The following is a 12,173-nucleotide window of genomic DNA, read 5'->3' on the forward strand; positions in this document are numbered from 1 at the left end:
CATCCTTCATATCTTCTGTCTTTATGGCCTACCCCTCCACATTGTGTCGGATCGAGGGGTTCAGTTCACCTCACGCTTCTGGAGAGCTACGTGTAAGCTGCTGGATGTCACCCGGGATTTCTCCTCCGCCTACCATCCACAGTCCAATGGCCAAGTAGAGCGTATCAACCAAATCCTTACCAGCTACCTCCGGCACTTTGTTAATGCTCACCATACCGATTGGGTGGAGCTCCTACCATGGGCCGAGTTCTCCTACAACAACCATGAGAGCGAATCTACTTCTAAATCCCCGTTCTTTGTGGTCTACGGTCAACTTCCCCGGATTCCGTTTCCCATCTCCTCCTCGGTGGACAACCCTGCCGCGGAGTCTCTAGTCAGCAAATTCTCCACCATTTGGGAAAATACTAGATCCGCACTTCTTCAGAAACATGCTGACAAGAGACGTCTGGATCCTCCTCAATTCCGTCCAGGAGATAAAGTCTGGCTCTTCCAAACATGTCCGGCTCAAAACACCCTCCTATAAGTTGGGTCCTCGGTTCATCGGTCCATTTGAAGTCCTCAAACAAATCAACCCAGTGGCCTACAAGTTAAAACTCCCGGCCACCTTGCAGATTCCCAACTCCTTCCACGTATCTCTCCTCAAACCAGTTGTGTTTAATTCTTTTTCCAACAATCCAGGTACTCCCCCTGCTCCGGTTTCCGCTGAGGACGTTTTTGAGGTAGAGAACATTCTGGCCACCAAGAGGGTAAGAGGAAAAACCTTTTTTCTGGTGGATTGGAAGAGGTTTGGCCCAGAGGAGAGAACTTGGGAACCCAGGGAGAACATTCATGCCCCGCTTCTCCTTTAAAAATTTCTTTCTGGCCAAAAAAGAGGGGGCGTAAAGGGGGGGGGGGTACTGTAGCATCGGCGTCTCTGCCCCCTGCCAGGCAGAGAGGCCATCCCTCTCACCTCCTCGCTGTTACCTGCCGTGCCTGCCAGCCCGCTTACTTGGAAGCACCTGCCTGTTACCTGCCGTGCCTACCTGGAGGCCTCCGCCGTCACTTGCCGTGACCACCTGACAGCCTACCTAGAGACTACTGCCAGCACTTGCCGTGCCTACCTGACAGCCTACCTAGAGACTCCTGCCAGCACTTGCCGTGCCTACCTGACAGCCTACCTGGAGGCTTCTACTTGTTATCTGCCGTACCTACCTGGAGGTTCCTGCTTGTCGTCACCTGACTCGTCTGCCAGTCCATCTACCTGGAGCACTCGTCAGCCTGCCTGCTGCACCCATCTGCAATACTGGTCAGTCCCTACTATCTGTACCATGGGAGTCACCTGCTCCCATACAAGGTCGTCCCCAGAGTAGCACCTGGTCCCTCAGCTCGGACCCTTCCTGGTCACGGAGTCGATTGAGCCGCCGTATGACCTTGGTCGCTTCGAGCTGATACCTAGTTACGCCCCTCTGGGTCCCTTCTTGCACCGCAGCACAGAGGTTCCACCTCCCGGACCCGTAACAGTGAGAAGAACCCACTTAATTTACAGTGTGTGGGTCTCCTGGAGCACAATCTGGGCACTATGTGTTGGGTATTAAAATACTCTCCAACATCCATTGTATGCTAATTTCCAGAAGGGGCCCGTGGAGTCAAAATAATTGCTACTCCTATAGATTAATTCACTGAGGGTTATAATTTCCAAAATGGAGTCACTTTATGGTGATTTCTATTGCTCTGGTTTTCTGCCATTTTGTCATATTAAGGTTTCTGTAAATGGTGGGTCCCATCTCCCCGGAGATCTGCTCCTGTGACGTCTGCTTCTGTCACCAGTAGCAGCCTTATTCATTCTGCAAGCGGCGCTGGTGATGGAGGAGACGTCAGAACCATAAGCTCTGGGCGGTACAGGTTCTGTCCAGCCAGTAAGATTAGGGTGCCTGGGACCTGTAGATATGTTACATCCTCAATAAAAACGTATGTAAGAGGGGAGAGCTCCAACACTAAACCAGAGTTGCACTCATTTATGGTGGACCATTGGAGCTACTATGAGTCCTGAGCAGAAGAGTATAGAAAGTATTAGTGCCCCCATTTCAGGAGAGATTGTGCAGTAATCTGAATTCCTTAGGACTGAAAACATAATGGAATTTATGACGTGGAGTGAATCCATGAAACCAGGGCTCGATCCATGCCAACCCATCTCCTGCAGGCGGGAATAAATGTATATTACAGCCATCAGCCACGCACAGCTTAGAGATATATCATGGCACAGGTGTAATGTTTTTTTCTGTAGTTTATCACAATCCTGTTTGAAGTTGTTGGTTTTAAAAGAAATTGAAAAGTCAGGATAAAGGGAAACTCTGTTGTTATTGTACAGAAATTCACACTTGGCCTCACTGCACATTTAATGTTGTCGATCATAAAAGTGAAGTTTGGCCAGAAAGACTGGACCTGGTCTTGTAGGGACCATATGAGGACATTCAGCAGCACAGAAGGGAGAGAAGGTAGATTCATCCAATAAGATATCAGGGATCTAGGAAGCCAACAGCATCATTACCCTCCGCTTTCTCTTACAGCCCATCATAATATTTTTCTTCAAGTAATTTTCCAGCTTGTCAGCACATTCTACATACGCTGTCATTTGGCTTTGTAGTTTACAGATCTGAGCAGGTAATGGTCAGTGTCTTCTAATCCCAGGTGGTAGGTGGATCCTCCAGATTGTAAGTTCTACAGAAAAGGTCTTTCACAATTACAAAATGTAATGTGAACATTTTTGGATGGAGGAAAATGTTGTGGTCTAGAGGTAAAATTGTGATCACTAGTGTTGAGCGAGCATGCTCGACACTGCTTGGTACTCGCCCGAGCATCTCACTACTCGGGATGTTCGGTGAGCACCAAGTATTTCCGGGTTACTCGGGCGGGAGCTCGGGTCTCCGCCCTGCATGTTTGGCGCTCTTTACAGAGCCAATGAACATGCAGGGATCGCCAGCCAGTCACTGTAATGCCGCAGCCATGTTGGTTGTGGGCATTACATTGATTGGCTGGCCGCACAGCGTCACCTCGAGTATTTAAAACCAGGCGCCGCCATCTTGGACACAGACGGCCGGAATCAGCTAGTGTAGGGAAAGTGCTGCTGAGCTAGGGAGTGATTTATAGTGCGAAATAGGTAGTGTAGGGTCTCTAAAGCCTGCCAAATCAAACAAACAGTCCTTCTCAGGACTAATATCCATCCCAGATATCAGGCAGGCAGGCTGTATAGGAGACGCAGTGGTTATACCAGCAAACGCTGCACTACAGTCCTGTGTGCTGCTCCTGTTGCTGAAATTGCTGGACTTAGCTCCAGGTCTCGGGGGCCAGGAAAAATCCTTTTTTTTTCATTTAAATCCTCTTTTTTTTTTTTTCCTCCTTCACACTGTACAAATACCAGTCTTATTAACCCCCCCGCCCCCCCCATAAAAAAGTGTCTGTGTAGCATTGGCATCTCTGCTCCCTGCCAGGAAGAGACGCCGTCCCTCTCACCTCCCCGCGCGGCGTCCTCCTGCGCTCCTCTTCCTGCTGCTGCCGGCGCACGCAGCTTCCCGGGCACTGTGCTTAAAGCACGCACGCGCTCCCTCTCTCTTAGAGGGGCCGCGCGCGCTGCCTAAGGAGTCCCCGGTCAATAGCCGAGGGTCCTCCCATATATAAGGCACCTCCTCCAAAATGGAGGTGCCCGAGCAAAAGTTGATGCACAGCATACTTACCTCTGCTTCAGCCCTCAGGTCCAGTTGCCAGCCTGACTACTGTTCCAGTCCGCCAGTCTGACTACTCTCCAGCCCGACAGTCTGCCTTCCGTTCTACCCGCCAGTCTGTCTATGGGCAAGTCCGCCTGCTTACCAGGAAGCACCTGCCAGTTACCTGCCTGCTGCCTGCCAGCCCGCTCACCTGGGAGCACTCGTCTGTTACCTGCCTGTTACCTGATAGCCTACCTGGAGGCTCCTGCTGTCACTTGCCATGTCCACCCACCTGCTAACCTAGAGACTTCAGCCTGCTTGGCCATCACTTACCGTAGCCTACCTGGAGGCTCATGCTGTCACTTGCCGTGACCACGTGCCTGTTACCTAGAGACTTCTACCTGCCCTGCCGTCATGTGCCGTGACCACCTGTCAACTATTCAGAGACTTCTGCCTGCCTGTTGTGTTCATCCGCTATACCGGTCAGTCCCAGCCTGCTGACCCGTGGGAGCCACCTGCTCTCTTACAAGGTCGTCCCCAGAGTAGCACCTGGTCCCTCTGCTCGGTCCCTCCCTGGTCACGGAGTCGTTAGCCGCCGTACGACCAGGGGCGGTCTGAATTGATACTTAGTTACGCCCCTCTGGGTCCCTCCTTGCACCGCGGCACAGAGGTTCCACCACCCGGATCCGTAACAGTCTGTGACAGTTCAGACACAAATATATCTGTTTAAAAGAGTCTGGTGTAGGCCAGAGAAATAGAAGTGTGGTTTTGCAGTTCCACGGTTCAAACCTCTGTGTTATCCACTTTTGGGCCATTTTTACCTAAAAAAAACAGTTTGAGTGTATACACCAGTAAATTATAACTGTGGTTTTGCCGTTCCACGGTAAAAATCTCTATTATCCAGCTTTTGGTATTTTTTCCGTAAAGAAAAACAGTTATAGATTCTCCCTGATTGTTCAGACACAAATATATCTGTTTAAAATAGTCTGGTGTAGGCCAGAGAAATAGAAGTGTGGTTTTGCAGTTCCACGGGTCAGATCTCTTTATTATCCTGCTTTTGGCATTTTTTGCCATAAAGAAAAACAGTAATAGTGCTTCCTGATTGTTCAGACACAAATATATCTGTTTAAAAGAGTTTGGTATAGGCCTGAGAACTAGAAGTGTGGTTTTGCAGTTCCACGGGTAAAATCTCTGTATTATCCTGCTTTTGGCATTTTTTGCCGTAAAGAAAAACAGTAATAGTGTCTCCTGATTGTTCAGACACAAATATATCTGTTTAAAAGAGTCTGGTATACACCAGTAAATTATAACTGTGGTTTTGCCGTTCCAAGGTAAAAAATCTATATTATCCAGCTTTTGGTATTTTTTCCGTAAAGAAAAACAGTAATAGTGTCTCCTGATTGTTCAGACACAAATATATCTGTTTAAAAGAGTTTGGTGTAGGCCCGAGAAATAGAACTGTGGTTTTCCTCTTCCACGGTTCCAATCTACTTTTTATTACCCTTTTTCCATTCATAGTGCGAGTGTAAGCTATTTTACTTCATTTACAATGGACAAGGCGCGTGGCAAGGGACGTGGAACTGGACGTTCTGGTGATGGTGCGTGCAGAGGACGGGGCCGTGGCCAAGGTGAAAATGTGCCACAGCCAACAGCTACATCTTCTCACTCCCAGTTCTTGACCGAATTACTAGGGAAGCACAGAACAACACCAGTATTTCGACCTGATCAGTGTGAACAGGTTATTAATTGGATAGCAGATAATACTTCCAGTTACCTGGGCACCACCACCTCCGGTCTGTCTTCCACACAGTCAAATCTTAGTAGCCGTGACTCTCGACCCCATACTCCTCCTTACCCTGATGCTCCTTCCTCCCACCATGCCAAGTGTCATCACACAGCAACTGATCCTACACTTGGACACTCTGAAGAGCTGTTCACTGGTCCATTTCCAGATTTGTGGCCCTCGCCTGCTCCGCTTGAAGTGGTGGAAGAGGAGATCCCATGTAGCGATGCCCAAATATTTGAACAGCCACTGCCACAGGAAGTCGACGCTGGCAATTTGTCACAAGAGGTGGACGATGACGAGACACAATTGCCAGGAAGTGAGGAGGAGGATTGTGGTTCGCAAGTGGAAGAGGAGGAGGTGGTGTATGATCTAGTAACTGACCCAACGTGGCAGGAGGACATGCAGAGTGAGGCCAGCAGCACACAGGGTGAGGGAGGCAGAGTACCCCAACAGGCAGGAAGAAGCAGTGTGGTGGCCGCACACAGAGGGCAGGCAACAGTTCCCCGTAACACCAACACGAGGGACGTTGCCAGTACAACCTGTAGGTCTTCCAGAGTCTTGAATTTTTTTAAAGACTCTGCTGATAACCCCAAAAAGGCCATTTGTACCACCTGCCATGCCAGCATCAGCAGGGGTGACAAAACTACCAGCCTGACCACCACCAGCATGATCAGGCACATGGCAGCAAAGCACCCGACTTTGTGGGGCGAACCCCACAACCAATGTCAGCGGGTATCACCACTGCTTCTTCCACTGTTGTGCGTGCAATAGAACCCCCTGTTGTGTGTGCAAGGCAATCCCCTGTCCATACTGCATGCAAAGATGCCCCCTACTCTCAGTCTTCACTTGTTACGGCAGTTTCTCAAGAAACAGCATGTAATGCACACGCCCGGACTGACTGGCATGTGCGTGTTTAGTGATTCCACTGTGCCATGAACCGGAGAGTGCCTGGAGGGGCGTAACTAAGTATCTGCCCGATCCGACCAAGGTCGCACGACGGCATACGACGCCAGTGCACCAGGGAGGAAAAGAGCAGAGGGACCAGGTGCTACTCCAGGTCAGACTCCGGACACGGCTGTTGACCCACCCCGGGGAATACAGGAACAGGCAGACTAGAGCGCAGGCTGGGTAGGGTCCAGTACAGACTGGGAGACAAATTCGAAACCGCAGATGCGGTGGACAGGGCTGAGCAAAGCAAAACCACAGACGCGGTGGACAGGGCTGAGCAAAGCGAAACGGCAGACGCGGTGGACAGGGCTGAGCAAAGCGAAACCGCAGACGCGGTGGACAGGGCAGAGCAAAGCGAAACCGCAGACGCGGTGGACAGGGCAGAGCAAAGCGAAACCGCAGACGCGGTGGACAGAGCTGAGCAGGCAAGAACCGCCGAAGCGGCAAGCAAGGCAGAGCGGAGGGGACAGGGCTCTGTTCTCACGGAACAGACTGAAAGGGAAAGGCAGAACTAGGTACACACAGGATACTTGCAATGAAGTAGGGAGTGGACTCCAAACTCACAAACGAGAGTACAGAGACAACGAGTAGGAGATAGGTACGGGATCAGATTCTGCAAGAAAAGGGAAGGTACGGACATAGAGAAAAACAGATAACAGGCTAGGAGAGTATACAGACAAGAACAGGCAAGATACAGGAACAGGTCTAGGTATGCGGCCCCTAGAAGGCGGAAAGAACAGGCTAGGAGCGTGTTCACACTGGCCTGGAAATACTGTTATGTTCTGCTACCAGAGCTAAGGAAAGAGAGGAGATCTGTCCCTACGATTGAACTCAGCTGAATCCCTACGATGTAACAGGGGACCTGATCCTGCGATCAGACCTGCTAAAGTCCTAAGCTAGTCTGTACGGAGACCTATAGATGTGGGGAAGGAATCCCTACAAGTACTAAGGACTGGGAGGAATATGGGACACCTCCTAACAGAAATAGTAGCAGACAGACGAACAAACAAAATATATAGAACATAGAGGTCAGTAGACCAAGCAAACTAACAGAGCAAGACACAGAGCACAGGCTAGCTAGAAAGTAGATATACAATGAAGTCCAGCAAAGCCAGAAGGGCGGAGCAGGCTTAAATAGGCCAACAAGGTCATGTGACCAGCAAAGGAAAAAAAAGCTAAGAGCAAGGTTCTAACAGTACCCCCCCTTCTAAGAGGATCCTCCGGATCCCCTAGGACCAGGCTTATCAGGAAATCTCCTGTGAAACGCTCTGATAAGTCTGGACGCGGAAACATCATCCGACCTCACCCAAGAGTTATCCTCGGGTCCGAAACCTTTCCAGGCCACAAGATACTGCAAACTACCTCTATACAGTCTAGAGTTAAGGATGCGAGAAATTTCATATTCCCCGTCCTCCACCACCGGAGGAACAGAGGCAGAGGCGTCACAATCCGATACAACAGCTTTTTTCAACAGAGAGACATGAAATACCGGATTAATTCTCCAGGAGGTAGGAACCTCCAACCTAACAGCAGATTGGTTGACAACCTGAAGCACCTTAAAGGGCCCTACAAACTTGGGACCCAATTTCTTAGAAGGAATCCTCAACCGCAGATTCCTAGAGGACAACCAAACCATGTCACCAACAGCGAACAAAACCTCCTGTCGTTTCCTATCAAAGTAGTCCTTAGATTTTCTGTTGGCCTCCTGAAGATTACCACGCACATCCGTCCAAACTCTCTCCAAATCACCGGAAAAATTCTCCTCCTCAGGCACGGCAGATCCCAACTTGGAGAACGACCCAAACGACGGATGTCTCCCAGAACAACAAAAAAAAGGCGAACAACCAGCAGAAGAAGATGTATGATTGTTCAGAGCAAATTCAGCAAGTGGCAGAAACTCAGACCACCCCTCTTGATTGTCTGTCACAAAACAACGCAAGAACTGCTCAACATCCTGGTTTTTCCTTTCTGTCTGGCCATTAGATTCAGGATGATATCCGGACGAGAACGATAAATGAACTCCCAACCTGTCACAAAAGGCACGCCAAAAACGAGCCACAAACTGAGGACCCCTATCAGAAACAATGTCAGTAGGAATGCCATGAAGTCTGACAATTTCCTTGACAAAGGCCTTAGCGAGAGTTTTAGCGCAGGGCAGTTTGACAAAGGGAACCAAGTGACACATCTTGCTAAAACGGTCCACGACCACCCAGATGACAGTAAAACCCTCAGAGGGGGGAAGGTCAGTTATAAAGTCCATAGCCAAATGTGTCCAAGGAGCACTGGGAACCTCCAAAGGACAAAGCAACCCCCCAGCAGGAGTATGTGAGGACTTAGATCTAGCACATATAGTACATTGACGCACCCACTTAATAACTTCCTTCTGCCATCCAGGCCACCAAAAACTGCGACCCACCAGTCTCTTGGTCTCAGAGATTCCGGGATGACCTGCCAACCGAGATTCGTGACACTCAACAAACAAATCTCTCCTAAAGGTCCCAGGCACAAACAACCTCCCATGAGGAGTGTTAGAAGGGGCATTCTCCTGTGCTTTAAGAATCTCATTTTCCAAAACGGAGTCCAAAGCAGCTATCACAACACCTTCTTGTAAAATGTTCTCCTCTTTCTCAGAACCGACTATGGGAGAAAAACTGCGAGACAAGGCATCCGCCTTAACATTCTTAGTACCAGGGATGTAAGTAACGGAGAAATTAAACCGCGAGAAAAACAGTGCCCACCTAGCCTGACGGGCATTCAGGCGCTTGGCAGCATCAAGATATATCAGATTTTTATGATCCGTAAGAACCTGAACGGGAAATTCCGCACCTTCCAAGAAGTGGCGCCAGTGTTCAAATGCGAGTTTAATAGCCAATAATTCCCGATTACCAATATCGTAATTCAGTTCAGTCTCCGAAAATTTTTTTGAAAAAAAGGCACAGGGATGTAATCCATCCCCGTTATCCTGAGACAATACTGCGCCAACCCCCACAGAGGAAGCATCAACCTCAACCAAAAACGGCCTAGTAACATCAGGCTGCATAAGGATGGGAGCAGAGGTGAACCTCTCCTTTGTAGTGCCGGCGTCCCTGCCCTCTGCTAGGCAGGGACGCTGCTCCCCTCACCGCTCTGCTCCGTGCCCGGCATCCTCCCCCCGCTCTGCTGTCAGCGCGCGCTCCGTCCCGGCGTCCTCCTCCTGCTCTGCTCTCAGCGCGCGCTCCTTCCCGGCCCCTGTGCTTAGGGCGCGCGCGCGCGCACTCCCCTCCTCTTAAAGGGGCCGCGCGCGCCGCCCTAAAGAGTCCCCGGCCAATGGCCGGAGGACTTCATCATATATAAGGCACCTCCTCCAAAATGGAGGTGCCCGAGCAATGTTGTTTGCACCTGTGTCTCACCTGTGCTTCAGCCCTCAGGTCCCGTTGCCAGTTACCTGCCAGTTACCTGCCAGTTACCTGCCACTTACCTGCCTGATTCCTGCCTGAATACTTGTTACCTGTCTGCCAGTCTGAGGTCCGACGGTCTGCCTTACTACTCCTGTCAGTCTGTCTAAAGGACCAGCCTGCCCGCTCACCTGGGAGCGCATATCAGCTACCTGCCTGCTTGCCTGAGGTCCGACGGTCTGCCTTACTACTCCGGTCAGTCTGTCTATGGACCAGCTTGCCCGCTCACCTGGGAGCGCTTCTCCGTTACCTGCCTGCTTGCCAGCCCGGAGGCTCCGTTGTCACGTGCTGTGACCACCAGCTATCTCAGAGACTCTTGCCCGCTCACCTGGGAGCGCATCTCCGTTACCTGCCTGCTTGCCAGCCCGGAGGTCCCGTTGTCACGTGCGGTGACCACCAGCTATTCCAGAGACTCTTGCCCGCTCACCTGGGAGCGCTTCTCCGTTACCTGCCTGCCTGCCAGCCCGGAGGCTCCGCCGTCACGTGCCGTGACCACCTGCTATTCCAGAGACTCTCGCTTGCTCACCTGGGAGCACACATCTACCATCTGCCTGCTAGCCTACCCGGAGGCTCTGCCATCACAGGTCGTACCTACCCCTTACCCAGAGACTGCCCTGATCACTTGCCGTAACTCCCTGTCCGTTCACCCAGAGACTGCCACCCGCTCCCTTACAAGGGCCGCCCCCTTGTATAGTAGCTCAGAGGTTCCGCCTCCCGGACCCGTTACAGTTTGCTCGGGCCATGGAACCCGGTGGCACCCAAGCTCCCTCGCTCACGGACCTGTGTCATGAACTGTCCCGTCAAAGGTCCCAACAGGAGTCCATCCTGGGTCACCTGCGGAATGTCAATACTCGCCTGGACACTCTGACTGCACCACCTGCAACCACTGCCAGTACCATGACTCGCAACCCGGCAGCTCCGCTACCCACTAATACCATGGTAACCTATCCCGGTCCCCGGCTGTCTGCACCTCCTCGCTTCGGAGGCGACTCCGCCCAGGCTCGGGGCTTCATAAATCAGTGCACCCTGCACTTTGAACTTTTGTCCCATCAGTTTAATTCCGACCGGGCCAAAATTGCCTTTATCATGTCCCATCTCACCGGGGAGGCCCTGGCCTGGCTAAATCCTCTATGGGAGAGAGGAGACCCCCTGGTGTCCAACTTGCCTGCTTTTCTCTCGGCTTTCCGGAAAGTCTTCGACGAACCCGGACGGAAGACCTCATCCGCATCCTCTCTGCTACGCCTCCGTCAGGAGGGTCTCACCGTGGGCCAATATGCCATACGGTTCCGCACCCTTGCCTCGGAGCTGGCCTGGGATAACGACGCTCTGGTATCCGTCTTCTGGGAGGGTCTGTCCGGTCGTATTAAAGATGAACTTGCTGGTCGGGACATTCCTACCTCTCTCGATGATCTAATAACCCTTGCCACCCGGATTGACCTACGGTTCCAGGAGCGTGCCAAAGAGGTCACCCGTGAGAGAAGGATTCCACGTTTAGCTCCTACTTTCCAGAAACCCGTCATTCCCTCCGTCTCTCCCCAGGTACACTCTCCTGAGCCTATGCAGGTCGACCAGACCAAGATGGTCAAAACCCGTCAGGACTCACGCCGTGCCGAGGGGAGCTGCTTCTACTGTGGCAGTAAGGAGCACCGGATCCGTGCCTGCCCGGAGAGGTCGGGAAACGCCTGTGTCTAGGTTCGCTCAGAGAGGTCCACCTAGACAAGAATAAATCCTCTCCATCCCTGCTGTTGTCAGTTTCGATCATCTACGGGGAGAACCGTTATTTCGAACTAGCCCAACTTGACTCTGGAGCAGCCGGGAACCTTATTTCACAGTCCCTGGTTGAGAAATACCGCATCCCCACCAAACCTCTGGCTGTACCCTTGTCTGTCGCTGCCGTGGATGGGGGCCTCTTACCTCGCCCCATTCAACTCATCACCGAATCCATTACCCTGCAGGTGGGAATGCTGCATTCTGAAAGTATCTCCTTTCATGTTCTGCCTGGACTCTCTCACGCCCTCTTGCTAGGTCTGCCCTGGCTCCAGAGACATGCACCCGTGCTAGACTGGCAAACCGGAGAGGTCCTTCGCTGGGGACAAGACTGTCATAAAACCTGCCTGGTTCCCGTCCATCCCGTCCGTCCCTCTCCTACCCCAGCTAATCTACCTGGACTTCCGATTCCTTATTGGTCTTATGCAGATGTCTTTAATAAAAAGGAGGCAGAGACATTACCACCACATAGACCATACGACTGTCCCATCGATCTGCTACCCGGTACTACTCCTCCCCGTGGGCGTATCTATCCTTTATCCGCTGCTGAGACCCGGT

At 51.5% G+C, this 12,173-nt stretch overlaps 1 pseudogene; it reads right to left on the reverse strand.

The window, feature by feature from the left end:
- Positions 1–12,173, reverse strand: part of LOC141192322 (uncharacterized) — a 40,192-nt pseudogene that overhangs the window by 6,308 nt on the left and 21,711 nt on the right.

The sequence above is a fragment of the Phyllobates terribilis genome, unplaced genomic scaffold (assembly GCF_046119375.1).
Source record: "Phyllobates terribilis strain yellow unplaced genomic scaffold, ASM4611937v1 Scaffold_60__1_contigs__length_8166268, whole genome shotgun sequence".
NCBI classification, from domain to species: domain Eukaryota; kingdom Metazoa; phylum Chordata; class Amphibia; order Anura; family Dendrobatidae; genus Phyllobates; species Phyllobates terribilis.